Consider the following 14,392-nt stretch of genomic DNA (forward strand, 5'->3'; position numbering starts at 1 on the left):
TGGTTTTGCCAGATTTTAAAAGGAACTAATAAAACATCAATAACCTCCAAATTATAAATTTTTTCTCATGTATAGGAACTTTTAAAAATAATGTGGTTATACATACATTTATAAAATCCATAATGAAAGAATAAGGAGGGAATAGGCAGACTTTAGCACAAATTAAATGTTGTGCAACGGGTCATATCTTCGGTCTCACAATTGACTAAGATATAGAGGACATGTGATTTATTGTTTGTTAAAACTACCATTTCTCAATGACAAAAATGGCTTAACAAATAAATAAATAAATAATTTGATTCAGTGGAGCAAAATATGGACTTAAATAAGATGACTCCTAAGACCATACAAGATATTATGACCAATGAAAATATAAAATTAAATTTTTAACAACTTACTAAATAAAAAACTTATTAAAATCAAGTCAGGCAAGTAGGCAATGATGGTCAATAGTGTCAGGGAGGATGTCTAGCACAAATTCCAAAAATATGAGTATTTATGGATGGCAAGGATCTCCAGATACTCCTGCTTACAGACCACAATTACCTGAGTATATAGAGGTGGAGAACATTGAAGACTTTCTCACTGAAATCAATGGTGAATCTAAAGACATTAGCCTACCAGTACCATTAAAAAATGGGAATGAAGAACAAATCTTACCCAGATTTTGATATTTAATTACAGTAACATCATTGGAATCAGTCTCTCTATATGCATATATTGGATAGACATTACAGACAGAAATTAACTTAGCCCAAAATTGAATAGGAAGAGGGTCATGTGTTGTATTTGGAAAATAATACACCCTATCAAAGACTCACTGTTGAGAATTTAGATCTGGAAAAGAAGTACAAAAACGTTAAGATCAGGATGACTTACAGTCTACACCACAATCTTCCAATACAAGATGCATCTTTGTTGTCATACAAATGAGTAAGAGATAGAAAGAACATAGAAAAGAAAGAATATAATGTTCATCTATTTATTGTTTTTAAAAACATTTGATTTGGTAGAGTAACTCAAATAATATCTCAACAGAGTATTTCAAATGCATATATCAAATTTATACAATACTCTGTGATGGATGTGACTGTGCAGCCAACTTTTCTCAGTGATCAAATGATTGCTAAATCATATGCTCAACTCAACGTATTCATCAGTGTCAAAGAAGTTCGCCTACGCCCAATTTAAATAAAAGTTGGATTTTCTATCAGTAGTGAAGTTTTCCAAATTCACAGAAAATATTTTACTAATTTCATTGATCTCTTTACAAGGAGTAGGAAATAATATTTATTGAATATAAAGTCCTTGAAAGTAGAATCTGTTTTTCAGTTACGGTTTTATGTATCTAACATAATACCAGGGCTATAAGAAAACACTTAATTGTTGGTGGATTAATATGAAAAACATTAGTTTAAACATCCACAGTAGCAGTAGTAGTAGTAGTAGTAACAGTAGTAGTAAATGCCCATTTCCCTGAAAATAATTTGAAGTTTGAAAGGAAGCCTATTGAGTTAGGCAAACACATAGCAAAAAGACAACAATCTGAATCCCAAATTATATGGGGAAGATAATAAAAAGGCAAATATATGGGAATATTTACAATATATTCAATTATCACAAATTACTGCTACAAAAAAAAAAACCTCACCTCAGTATTGTCATTATTATTCCAATAATGTTATATGGATGTGAACTATGGAAAATTTACCATTTCGGAAGAACTAGAACTAACCCAAAAGACAATATAAAATACATGGCAGACAATATGGGTGCCTGAATGGAGGCATACCATCTAGCTCCCACATGCCTCCTACTTCAGCAAAAACTTGAAATTTGCAATTGACCAAATAATGATCAGTAAATCTAATGAGAAATCAGAATAAGTGACTTCTTCAAAGCAAAAAACTTTACAAAAAGTTATCCAAAAGCTAATTTGTGTTGTTAAGTGGAACCCCTAGCAAAGCCAGTGCCAGTGCAGGCAAAGTAGGCTATAGCCTCCTAGTGTGGCCTATAGTCTGGCAATGTGACCAGAGATGGAGGCAAAAAAAAATGTGTGTAGCTTGCCAGATTCCATCTTGAGGCAATAACACCGGAAGCTCTCCTTGTTCCCCAAAATATCCAGGGGTGCTCAGAAAGGCCCAAAGTGGCCAGAATGCTCTAGGGCAGTCAGAAATTCCAGGATTGTCAAAAACCCACAGCTGGGATCTTGGAAGCCCTGGGAAGTAGTGACAAATGAGGTATGACAGCTCTCAGACCAGAACAACCTAGTATCCAGGGCTTCCTAGGTCGATACCACTCTCTTCTGAGACCCCAAGGAAGGAACTGAAAGTCTAGTACTCTGATTTTCAGAGATTCAGGAGGATGGAGGCCTGGGTCAGTGAAAGAACCCAGGTGACCTAGGGCGAGAAAAAATAGGGCCAACAATACTACTCCAGACTGCAGCAGGAGACAAAGCCAGGCCTAACACAAAACCCAAATTCAGAAATTCAAGCTGGAGTGATGAGTAAACCTAAGAGGATAACACACATACACACACACATACGTGTGTGTGTGCACATGTTTTAAAAGCATGTGTGTATGTCTGTATATACATATATTTATTTAGTCATATACTTATATATACAGACATATACAGACATGTGCATATATCTACAGATATCTATAGTTATGAATAGCTATACATACATATGTGCATATATAAGTATACACACACACATACACACACATATATATATATATATGTATATATTGTCCAATTGTTTCAGTAGTGTCTGACTTTTCATGACCTCATTTGAGATTTTCTTGGCAAGATATTGGAGTGGTTTGCCATTTCCTTTCTCCAGCTCATTTTATAGATGAAGAAATTGAGGCAAACAGGGTTAAGTGACTTGCCCAGGGTCACACAGCCATTAAGTGTTTGAGGGCAGATCTGAACTCAGGAAGATGAGTTTTCTCGACTCCAGGCCTAGAATCTATCCACTGTGCCACTTAGCTGCCCATGATAACAATAACAACAACAGTGTGATGATTTGAAGGGAGGAAAAAAAAAATAGGTGCAAGAGTCAGATCTTGGAAGTTACTTTCTTTTAAATCTATGAAAAGCCTTAATCCCTAGATTATACATTTATATGTGGGAGTAATATAAATGATCAGCCAATCCAAACATCTCATTTTACAAATGAGGAAATTGAGACTCATTGTAATCGTATGACTTCTTGAGGTCATGCGGGTGGTCAGTTGCAGTCAGGATACGAATTTTTGCCCTTTGACTCTAAATCTGGTTCTATCCTCACTACTCCATATTGCTTCTCACCATTTAGGGGACAGGAAGATGTATCAGTAGATATCATGGTAGGTGTTTGGCCTGAAATTCTGGGTTACTACCAAAAATTATCACCATGATGTCTTTATCTATAAAAGGGAATATCAATATTTATTATCCAACTCCCTTACATAAAGTAAGCCTTACTTCAGTAAAGTGCGTGGACAAATAGTGGCATATAAAGTCTAAAGTATTGAATTATTATAACAAGATTGTTGAAGTAATTTAAGGCTAAAAAGTGTCCTATATCCTCCTTTTGCCAAGAAATGCATTAAAAATGACCAAATTGTGCATAAAAAAAAACATTGTATTGGAGCTAAAGGTTGTGCTTTAAAAACATGCTTTATTTTCTTTTTCCCAAAACATATATCCATAAGGTTCAAAGGGCCTGCAAGAAGAAATTCACTATGAAGAAAGTAGCCTGTAGACTCCCTTCCACAGATAGCCAGCCATCTATTAGTTAAATATTTAGAATAAGGGAGACAACACCCTTTTTGAGAAATGTGTCTCAAAACCTTCTCTGCTTTTTTAAAAATGGGGAGAGGGAGGGATCACAAATTTATACTTCTAAATCAGTGCTTCTGGGGCATGTCCAAAGGCAATTAATGCTCCAAACAAAATGATTTCTCCTTATTGTTTCTGGCAATCAAACATTTCAAAGTGTGTTTTTTTTTTTCCAAATTTGAGTTTCCATATAGCCATATAATTCTAAAATCACATTACTGTCTTTCCTAAGTGTTTTCAGAACAGTCAGTTTGAAAAGGACAAATCAGGGACTGAGCAAAAGAACATTTTACACCTGGCTATTTTTTAGATCCATTGCTCTGTAAGTGTTTTGATCCTCTAGGATTCTTTGGTATCATGACCTTTGTGTTTCCCCTATTGGCCATATGAATTACATTTAGCATGGAATAAATCAGCAATAATTCATTAAATCACACAATTAGGCCCATAGGATAACTCTTTCTTGGCCTTTTTTTTTCTCCTAAGTGATACTCAAAGAATTACACATTAAAAGGATTGTGAAATATGACCTTGAGAAAGGCACAGCAACCAAACCTTAGTAAATATTATAAAAGCAATAATTTCTACATCAGTATGGGGAAGCAGTATCAAAAAGCCTGAAGAATATAAATCGAATGTTCCCTAGAAGCACTGGAAAAGGTTAAAATCCATCATCTTAACTGATAGGCTTTCTTTGGAAAACAACTGATTCAAAGAATACCAAATGCAACCTTAATTTGATATTCTTTCCAAATGCATTTCTTCAAATATCATAACTCTTTTCAATGACAAACAAGATTCTCATACTAATTATGGATCCCACAGTTTTCTTTATTGAAAGAAGAACACAATAGTTACATCGTATATCTATGTGTATAGTTATATATGTGTATGTGTAAAGATATATATTATATATATATATGTATACATATATCTAGATATATATTATACATATATCTAGATATATGTATACATATATCTACATATGTAGAAATTTAATGTAAGTTACCTCTGGTGCTAAATATTTTGGCACTGTTCATCTAACTTTCTGTTTAATTTCATAAATCTCATGTTTAAATTGGACTTGAAGTTATCTTTCATGTTGCCTATGTAACTGGAACAATCTTCACTCATAAGGTATGGAAAACCCAAAGATATGTAAGCTATAATATGGAGTCGGGATCAGCAGAAATCTCTCCTACTTCTTATCTTTCTAGCCCCTGCTGTTCCTCAGCTGTTGGGGAGGCATGTAAAAGTAAGTGAGGTCAGCAGCTTTTCCCCTATTTCTTAGCCAAAAGTAAACAAGGGCTGATAGGAAAGAAAGATCAAGATCAGCTATTTTCTTCTGATTACATCCTCGGTCTAATCGGTTCCCAGCTTTTTTTTTTCTCTCCCATTTTGCCATATAAATGATTTAGCATCTATTGCCTGATCACCTGTGTTGGTCTTCCTTTCTCTACAACTCATAAGAGAGAAGATGCAGAGTTCAAACCAAACACTTTCTATTTAAAATCTATTTCCAACTGCCTTTGCCTCAGAATTTATGTCTTTCTGTCAGATTTCTATTCCCAAGGTCCTTGATTTGTATCTGTGGGACATAAAATGTTTAAAGACAGCAAGAATAGTGGCAACATCCCCTACTAAAATCCTTTTTTGATGTCTCATTGTAGCGTTGAAGTGAACTTAGGTTCTCTAAGGCTAACAGTGCAACAAAAAACTCTGGCATTGTGGGAGAACGGAGAACTTCAAGGTGAGCAGAAGAACAGAAATGTACTGATGTTATCCAAAACCCAGCTAAATTTAGAGTCTCATAATCAAAGTTTAGTCACCAGAAAAGGTTATTATTTCTTTGTGACTATAGTAACTGATAAAATTTAAATACTATGGTATAGAGAGGCTACCATTTATAGCAGTAAAGGAAATATCAACACTGATTAAATTATGGATATTTAAAAATCAAAGTATAAGTAGAGGCAGCATTTACTAACAGGAATATTATTCACACCTAACGTTTTATTATTGTCAACTTTTTCATAAATGTGGCTTATAAATTTAGAAGCATCTAGATGTACAGTGGATAAAGCACCAAGCTTAAAATCAGGAAAACCTGAGTTCAAATTTGACTCTAGACACCTAACTGTGTGAACCTGGATAAGTCATTTAACTTCTCTGGGCCTCACTTTATCAGTCAAATAGGGGCAATAATAACACCTACCTCCCAGGGGCATTTTGAAGATAAAATGAGATAATATTTATAAAGTGCTTTATAAACTTTAAAGTATTATATAAACTTTAGCTACTGTTATTAAGTATTAATGACCCGGAAAAGTTCCCATTTTAAGCATCAATAAAGTTGAATGAAATCTCTAAATTAGCTCTAACATTCTTCCTGATCAAAACTCGCAGTGAAGATTTTGAATGTAATCTTTAGAAGTCCTTAAAAATACTTTTGTTCTTACCCAAATGTTTACCTATAGCCCTTTTTCAAGAAAGGACTAGACAATCTCTAATGGTCTGTATTAGCCAACCTTGCTATTCTGTATGCCATTAGCTAGATGGCTGGATGACACATTCAAAACAAGTAGGGTATGTTTTACTAAAAAAATTGGCATAACCCTGAGGCATGGCATATTCTTCTACTGATTTTTTTGGCTGGGTTGGCATTGCAGCTGGCTTCTAGCAGAGTTGCCAGCTGTTTTCACCCCAGGGCTGAAGGAGAGAGGATCAGGGTCACTAATGCCTCATCTCCAAAACTCTTCCAGCCTTTCCACATAATGAACAATATCTTGCCTTGAATATTTTCACTTGAAATCTCCATAGGGCATGAATACAGTGAAATGTAAGCTTGTCTTCAAAGTGTTTGCTAATCAAAATCAAACTAAATTTACATCTCTTGGTAACTCATGACATCTTTTATGATATTAGCAGTCATGATTTTGATTCCCATGATGACTCAACTAGACTTTACAACTGTTATTAGAAGTATATTTCAACCCTTAAAATAATTTCTTTAAGCTAATAGTATTTAGTGAATATTGCAAAGAACATTTTAAATGATAAAGCTTTTATAAGTAACTTTAAGCAATATATGTCTGGTGTACAAAGTCATGTACTTTTAATATGAAAATTTACTACTGTTATGGTTGTTCAGCTCAGTTGTTAGAGCATAAGACTATAATGAGTCGGTCATGAGTTCCATCCTCAAGGGTCAATTAACTTTACTATGTGCCATGACCAAGAATCCAGCCCTGATGCTCTGGTAGCTGGCTTGGAAATGCATAGCCTTCATCATTTGAATGATGAGACAAGGGACTGTGAAGGGATCTTGCAAATCTGTCCCCACTATTGGGCAAGCAACTCAAAGTACACACTTTTTTGTTGTGCAGTTGTTTTCAGTCATGTTTGACTCTTTGTGACCCCATTTTGGGTTTCTTGGCAAAGATACTGGAGTGGTTTGCCATTTCCTTCTCTATCTCATTTTACAGATGAGGAAATTGAGGCAAACATGGTTAAATGACTTGCCCAGGATCACACAGCTAGTAAGCATCTGAGGCCAGATTTGACCTCAGGTCTTCCTTACTCCAGGCCCAGGGCTCTATCCACTTCACCACCTAGCTGCCCCTAAAGTGTATTTAAAGTACTTAAACTGAAAGGCCTTATTTCTAGGTGCAGTGATGGTGATCATTTCACGTGTTTCTCTCAATAGCATTACTCTGATCCTTCCTCTGGATCAATTTCATGATAGTCTTAAGTATCAATAGCATATTTGTTCTAAATTACCATAAGAACTAGTGTTTCCCCCTTTTCTTCTTTCCAAAGTCCTTCTGTATACATTATTCCATTAACCCTCAAGACAGTTTGCATTGGCGAATTGGTGTTGGCCAATAAAATAATGTAAAGCAGAATCAAGTACTATTGTCATCATAGTACCTGAAAAATGCTAAACATTGATCCTATTTTCTGTGGCCCAACACATTAAACTGTTAGTGGAGGTTTTAGATCAGTTACTGTTTCAGTCCTATGTTTTGATTGATGACCTCTATTAATAACAATAGTGTGAGTTAGCTTTAAGATACCCAGTGGGTATTGGGCCGCTAAAAACTGTACATGTACCTCATGCTCAACATCTAACCCCCTAAAAGTTTTGCTGAGCATTAAGAAACAGCTTATCAATCACGGATTAAATACTTTCAGACTGCCCATCCAAAGCAACTATATGGACATGCCATCTGTTATTTTGCTTTTAAAACCCACTAGTCTGTTTATCCAAAGCAGTCATTTAACATCTGAAATTATGTTCATTTTAAAGGTGTGTGATGGACTGATGAAGACAAGCTTTTGTTTTAATTATCAACAATTTCTGTAGTGCAATATAATTTTTGCAGTGCTCAGGGCCCTTTGCAAATCAAAAAGAATCCAACTAAAATAGTAATTAATGTCAAATGACTAGTCACAAAAGGCTCTATTTAATTAAAAAGTTCTAATCTTTGATTAAACCTCATCACACATTCTACTGATTGCAAACTGTTGTCTGAAATAGGAAAGTCATTGGGTACATAATCTATTGTTTCTCCTGACTGACATCTGCTAATTGTGTAAAATGACTTTAGTTTTGTTTAAAAGTTGAAATTATTTTACATATTTTGTGTGTACATGAACATGTCATTTTGTTCTTCAAACAGGACTACTTAGGCTAAATCATAGTTTCAAATAACAGATCCTCAGCAGGTTATTAAAAAGGTAAAAGGAAATATCTGCAACTTTTTGATGTTCCCTTCATGGAGAAAAATAATTATTTTCCAAAAACATTCCTTTCTTTTATTGTAAGAAAAGGAATATTAGGCTCACCCACTGGGGTATTTCAATGCCCCTAGGTTTTTATGTCTAAAGGTGGAATTTGTTTTAGATGTCTGCTTTTTCAATATGGAATATATTGAAATAACTAGCTATACATCTAATTTTATTCTGTATTTTAGACTCTATAGCATTTAATACTTGATATCTTATGATACCATTAAATGTAATTACAAAGCTTCTAGGTTTTGAATGCAAAAAAAATCATTTTTTTTAAAAGTTGATTTTTTTTTTTTGGTAATAGATGTAAAACTGAATGGATTCACAGGAAAAAAAAATAACAACAATATCCCCAGTACATATAACAGAGGCTACTAAGGGCCACGTTCTCTAATGTTTTTGACGGCAAGTTTATAAAGCCAAGTATAATTAAAGAGGCCCTATGAACAGGAAGGTTATAGAATATCTTTGATAAGTTTTATCTTTCTCCTCATGTGATTTTTTTTACCAATTTCTACAAAATCATTTCCCAGCCTTTGAAAGCATAATGATACTCAACTCTAACCTTTATTCTTCATTCTTATTAAGTTTGTGAACCAACACACCAAATTATTCAGCAGCTGTGATTCAAAAGGAAAATAGAGTCAGTAATCATGTAACATGTTTATCACTGATGATTTTGTAAAATTTTAAGGATATGTAGAAAACTATTTTTTATTGAAATAGTAAAGACTACTTGAGGAAGAAAAACAGTCTTCAAACAACACATTTTTCTTATAATATAAAGCTGATATCTAGTCCTTCCTTCCTTCCTTCCTTCCTTCCTTCCTTCCTTCCTTCCTTCCTTCCTTCTGTCCCTTTCCTTTTAATATTTACTGGGACCACATTAACTTAACTGAGGAAATAAAAATGCCTACTGGAGTTTTCCTCTTGAAGCCCAGTTAAGGATTTGATTAATTAACAATAACACAGATTAAAATGTAACATCAAGTCATTTATGTGTATGACTTATATGACTAAAGCAGTTTGCTAAAATTTGTGCATCTGACACTATTGTAAAAAATGAATTAACTTCATAAAGATAATTGAAACAATAAAACATGTTAAAAGACAGATCATAAAATGATACCAAAATTAATTTTGTCAAGTATTTAACATATGAAGTCAAAACTGATAACCATCTAGTGAAAATTCAAATGCAAATATAAATTAACATGAATTTTAATGCCTTCTTTTTTTTAATAGGGCAATAGATTAATTAAACTTTTCACATATACTAGTATTTGACGCTTCTTAATTCTCAAAATGTATTGGTACTAGTGTCATTCAAAGCATTTCCCCCAATACTGCATTTTAAAAAACAAAACACAATGTTAATGATATTTCACTAGTTTTTCTTCCTTCATATTGTGGAAACAGTCCATATTATACCATAAGTAATATGTAATTAAATACCATAACTGGAAGTTATTACATAAAAAGTAATGTTGAGACAGAAAAGGCTATTTAAGTCATTATAAAAAATGGCTTGCATTTCATAGCACTTTAAAGTTTGCAAATAACTTACCCTGCATTATTAAAATTTTATTTTCCTAACTATACCCTTGTGAGGTAGATGCTATTATTAGCATGTTAAAGATAAGGAGACTGAGGTTCAAATAAATTAAGTAACTTGCCAAAGACCACAGCCACTACATGTCCAAGATAGAATTTGACTCAGGTCTTCACTATAGATACAATTCTCCATCCACTATACTATGCTGCCTTTGAACTACAGATTAATATTCTATACTCTGCACTGACCAGCTACAGGGACCTTCTTCAAGTCACTTACATCTGGAACTCAACTTTTCTAAAACTCTTACTGTTGGAACATATGGTTTCTAATATATCTGTCAGTTGAAAAAATTACATGAGTCTCTATTTCTGTGTCAAATTATTACAATATGACAACAAATATATATATATAATGTATATGTGTGTGTGTATATGTTTATACATATAGGTTCATTTTCAAAAACATTAGCTTTTTATTGTAAGTGTTAACCTAATTGCTGTATTCTATGTCACTTAATATATTTTATGTTAATCAAAAAAGGGCAAACTTCTAGAATAAAATATTTAATGGCACACATGACAGCAACCACTGGTTAGATAAACAAGATCCAAAAAAAATTAGAATGCATGCACCATTGTTTAGATAGCTGTCTGAATGAAATATGATGCATTGTGACTCAACTTTATATTCTTTTAGGTGCTTTTCCATGCCTTTGTTTGTGGTAGGATTCTGAATATACATATATATATATGTATGAGTGTGTGTGTGTATATATATATATATATATATATGTATATATATATATATGTATATATATATATGTATATATATATATATGTATATATATATGTATATGTATATATATATGTATATATATATGTATATATATATATATGTATATATATATATATATATATATATATATACATATATATATGTATGAGTGTACGTATGTATCCTGAACAAAATCGATGTTTAACTAAAATACTTAGTGTAATTACATGGAGTCTGGAGGTATATTATTAGAAATAAGGAGGCCACATTGTTGATCCACATGGGTAGGGTCATTGCATTTTATAACTCAATTTTTTTTTCTTTGAAGGTGAGATGATTTTAAAAGAAAAAAAAAACATATGTAAGTCCATGGTAAAATATGCCCACATATAAACAAAATGAACTTTCTGTTTCTTGTTTTAACTTAGGGTGACCTATTTGATCACAATTTTATTTTATTTTATTTTGTTGTTGTTGTTGTTATTTTAGGCAATGGGGTTAAGGGACTTGCCCAGGGTCACACAGCTAGTAAGTGTTATGTGTCTGAGGCCGGATTTGAATTCAGGTCCTCCTGAATCCAGGGCCGGTGCTCTATCTACTGCGCCAGCTAGCTGCCCCATGATTACTTAATTTTAAAAGAACATTAAGTGCTAAACATTTGGTACTAAATATTGTGTAAGTCTTTTTTCTGCAGGGCTCCTTTTTCTACCTATTGATTCAGAGTTGGCTCATCTGAAATAGGTTTTGATTCGTGCTGCATTTTTTGTTAAATACCTATATTTCCAGATTATTATATGGAATTCCCCATCCTAATTGTTATGCATACAATTTAACTTAGATTATGGTGATGTCTATCTAACCCAAATGAATGAATCAACCTACATTAAATTTGGTTATGTTAGACTAAGTAATGGCTTATCCCTGAAATATTGAACCAATTGCTTTGAGGCTTCCCAATCCCATTGTTCACTTGAAACAAAGAGTTGTGTCACAGTCTGATAGTTTCAGCCACTTTAGTGAATTTCAAAATCACTCCATGGCAATTTGTATGTTCCATTAAGGTAAATTAAAAACAACAAAAACAGCAAAAATCCCAGCAAATCTCAGAATTTCTGATTCAAATATATAAGGCAGAGATGGTCTGAACTAGTCAAGGTAAAAAAAAATAACATGATGAGGTAACATATGTACAGCATTTTTCAAATCTTAAAGCTCTTTATAAATGCTGGTTATCATAGTGTTGGGTGAATTTCAGGTTTGTAATATAAATTATATTAACAATGTCCTGAAAATTCAATCTTAAAATATTGACCTTCTATGCCAATTTATTCAATTATGTTATCTTTAGTAAGGTTTTGGTAATTAAAATACATTGATTCAATAGATAAGAACAGTCCTAAGCTGCAGAATAGAACACAACCTAAATTGGATTTCACTCAGAACTTTAGAGTTCTCTGCATATAATTGGTGAATAGTAAATATTTATTAAATGGAAATGAAATATCTCCTTCACATGGATAAATTAGCTAGGTAGATCTTCCATGATGAAATAGTTTCACATAACTAAACAAAAATTGATGTTTGTCAGATAAATTTATTCCAGGTTTGTAAAGGCAAATATAAATATTGTTATCATTCAGTAGTCTCAGTTGTGCCTGACTCTTCATGATCCCATTAGACTGTTTTCTTGGCAAAAATACTGGAGTGCTTTGTCATTTTCTTCTCCAGCTCATTTTACAGATAAGGAAACTGAGGCCAATAGGGTTAAGTGACTTCTTCAAAGTCTCATAGCTACTAAGTATCTGAGGCCATATTTGAACTCAGGAAGCTCAGTCTTCCCAACTTCAGGCTTGGCATCCACTGTACCACCCAGCTGCCTCAAAGGCAAATATATGTTAGTTTACTTTCATTTGATAATATTGAAGTAAGTGGGGGGGGGGCAGGGAGGATAGTGGATAGAGAGCCAGCCTTACATTCAGCACTAGAGTCAAATCCAACATCTATGCATACTGGCTTTGTAGCAATGAACAAGGTACTTAACCTCTTACTTTCCCAAATGACTCTCTAAGACTGTACTTATTAGTTGTAGAACTATACTAGTAGAGGGAGTCTCCACATTGGAAGTTCCTTATACTGATGAAATAGCAAATCCAAATCATCAGAAAATTTCACTGCATATATGTATGTGTGTATATATGTATATATACACACATATCTACATCTATATATATTATACACACAAACATTTGTGGATACTCATGTAAATCTATATATCTACATATCTCTATTTGTATGTAGATATAGATATGGATTTAGAGAATCCACCCTAAATGTTCATGTGGACTATTGGTGCCTGACCTGTAGTAGAGCATTTTGAGCTCCTTTTGGTCTGATCAACTACAGTTGGACATACTATAACTTGACTCTAACATTATGATGTCATTTTGGTCCTCTTTGAGAACAAAGGACAACCACCAACCATATGTGTATATAAATATAGTATGTCTGTACACATATTTCACTATTGAGAAAGTATTCATTTTCCATGTTTCTTTACTTATTTAATCGTGTGTGTGTGTGTGTGTGTGTGTGTGTGTGTGTGGTATGTGGAGGGGAAAGGAAGAAGAAGAAAGGAAAGTGAGAAGGAAAAAGAGTAGGAAAGGAAAAGGAGAGGGAGAGAGAATGTTTTTGTATGTCGATACATTTCTTTTAGATGTAATAAATTTACCAATAACACTAATTTGGGAGCATTTTTCTCTCATATAATTTTCTAATCATGCCAAATCTCTCTAACGATAGAGAACAGATATACTGACAGCTTGGTGGGACAAGGGACTAGAACATTAGATCAGGAGTACGGAAGGCCTGAGTACAAATCCAGCCTCAGAAATTTAATACCTATGTGATCCTGAACAAGTCACTTACCTTCTGTCAGTCTCAGTTTCCTCACCTGTAAAATGGGGATAATAGTAGCATCCCAATTTATTATAAGATAAAACTTGTTAATATTTGTAAAAGTGCTTTGCAAACCTTAAATAGTGATATAAATGCTAGTTATTATTATGTTATTATTATCATTATTATATTACCATTGTTAGTATTATTATTACTATTATTATTCGTATTATGGGATAGCTAGGTGGCATAGTGGCATAGTGCAAGGCCTGGAGTCAGGAAGATCTGAATTCAAATCTGGCCTCCCACATTTACCAGATGTGTGACCCAGGGCAAGTCACTTAACCCTGTTTGCCTCAGTTTTCTCATCTGTAAAATGAGCTGGAGAAAGAAATGGCAAACTACTTCAGTATCTTTGCCAAGAAAATTCCAAATGGAATCATGAAGAGTCAGACATGACTGAAAAATAACTAAACAAAATTAGTATTATAACCTTTGAATGTACTTTAAAATTCCCTTTAACAGTTTGAGAAATGTGAAGA

This window comes from Phascolarctos cinereus, unplaced genomic scaffold (assembly GCF_003287225.1).
Source record: "Phascolarctos cinereus isolate Bilbo 61053 unplaced genomic scaffold, phaCin_HiC Scaffold_7;HRSCAF=346, whole genome shotgun sequence".
Classification (NCBI taxonomy): domain Eukaryota; kingdom Metazoa; phylum Chordata; class Mammalia; order Diprotodontia; family Phascolarctidae; genus Phascolarctos; species Phascolarctos cinereus.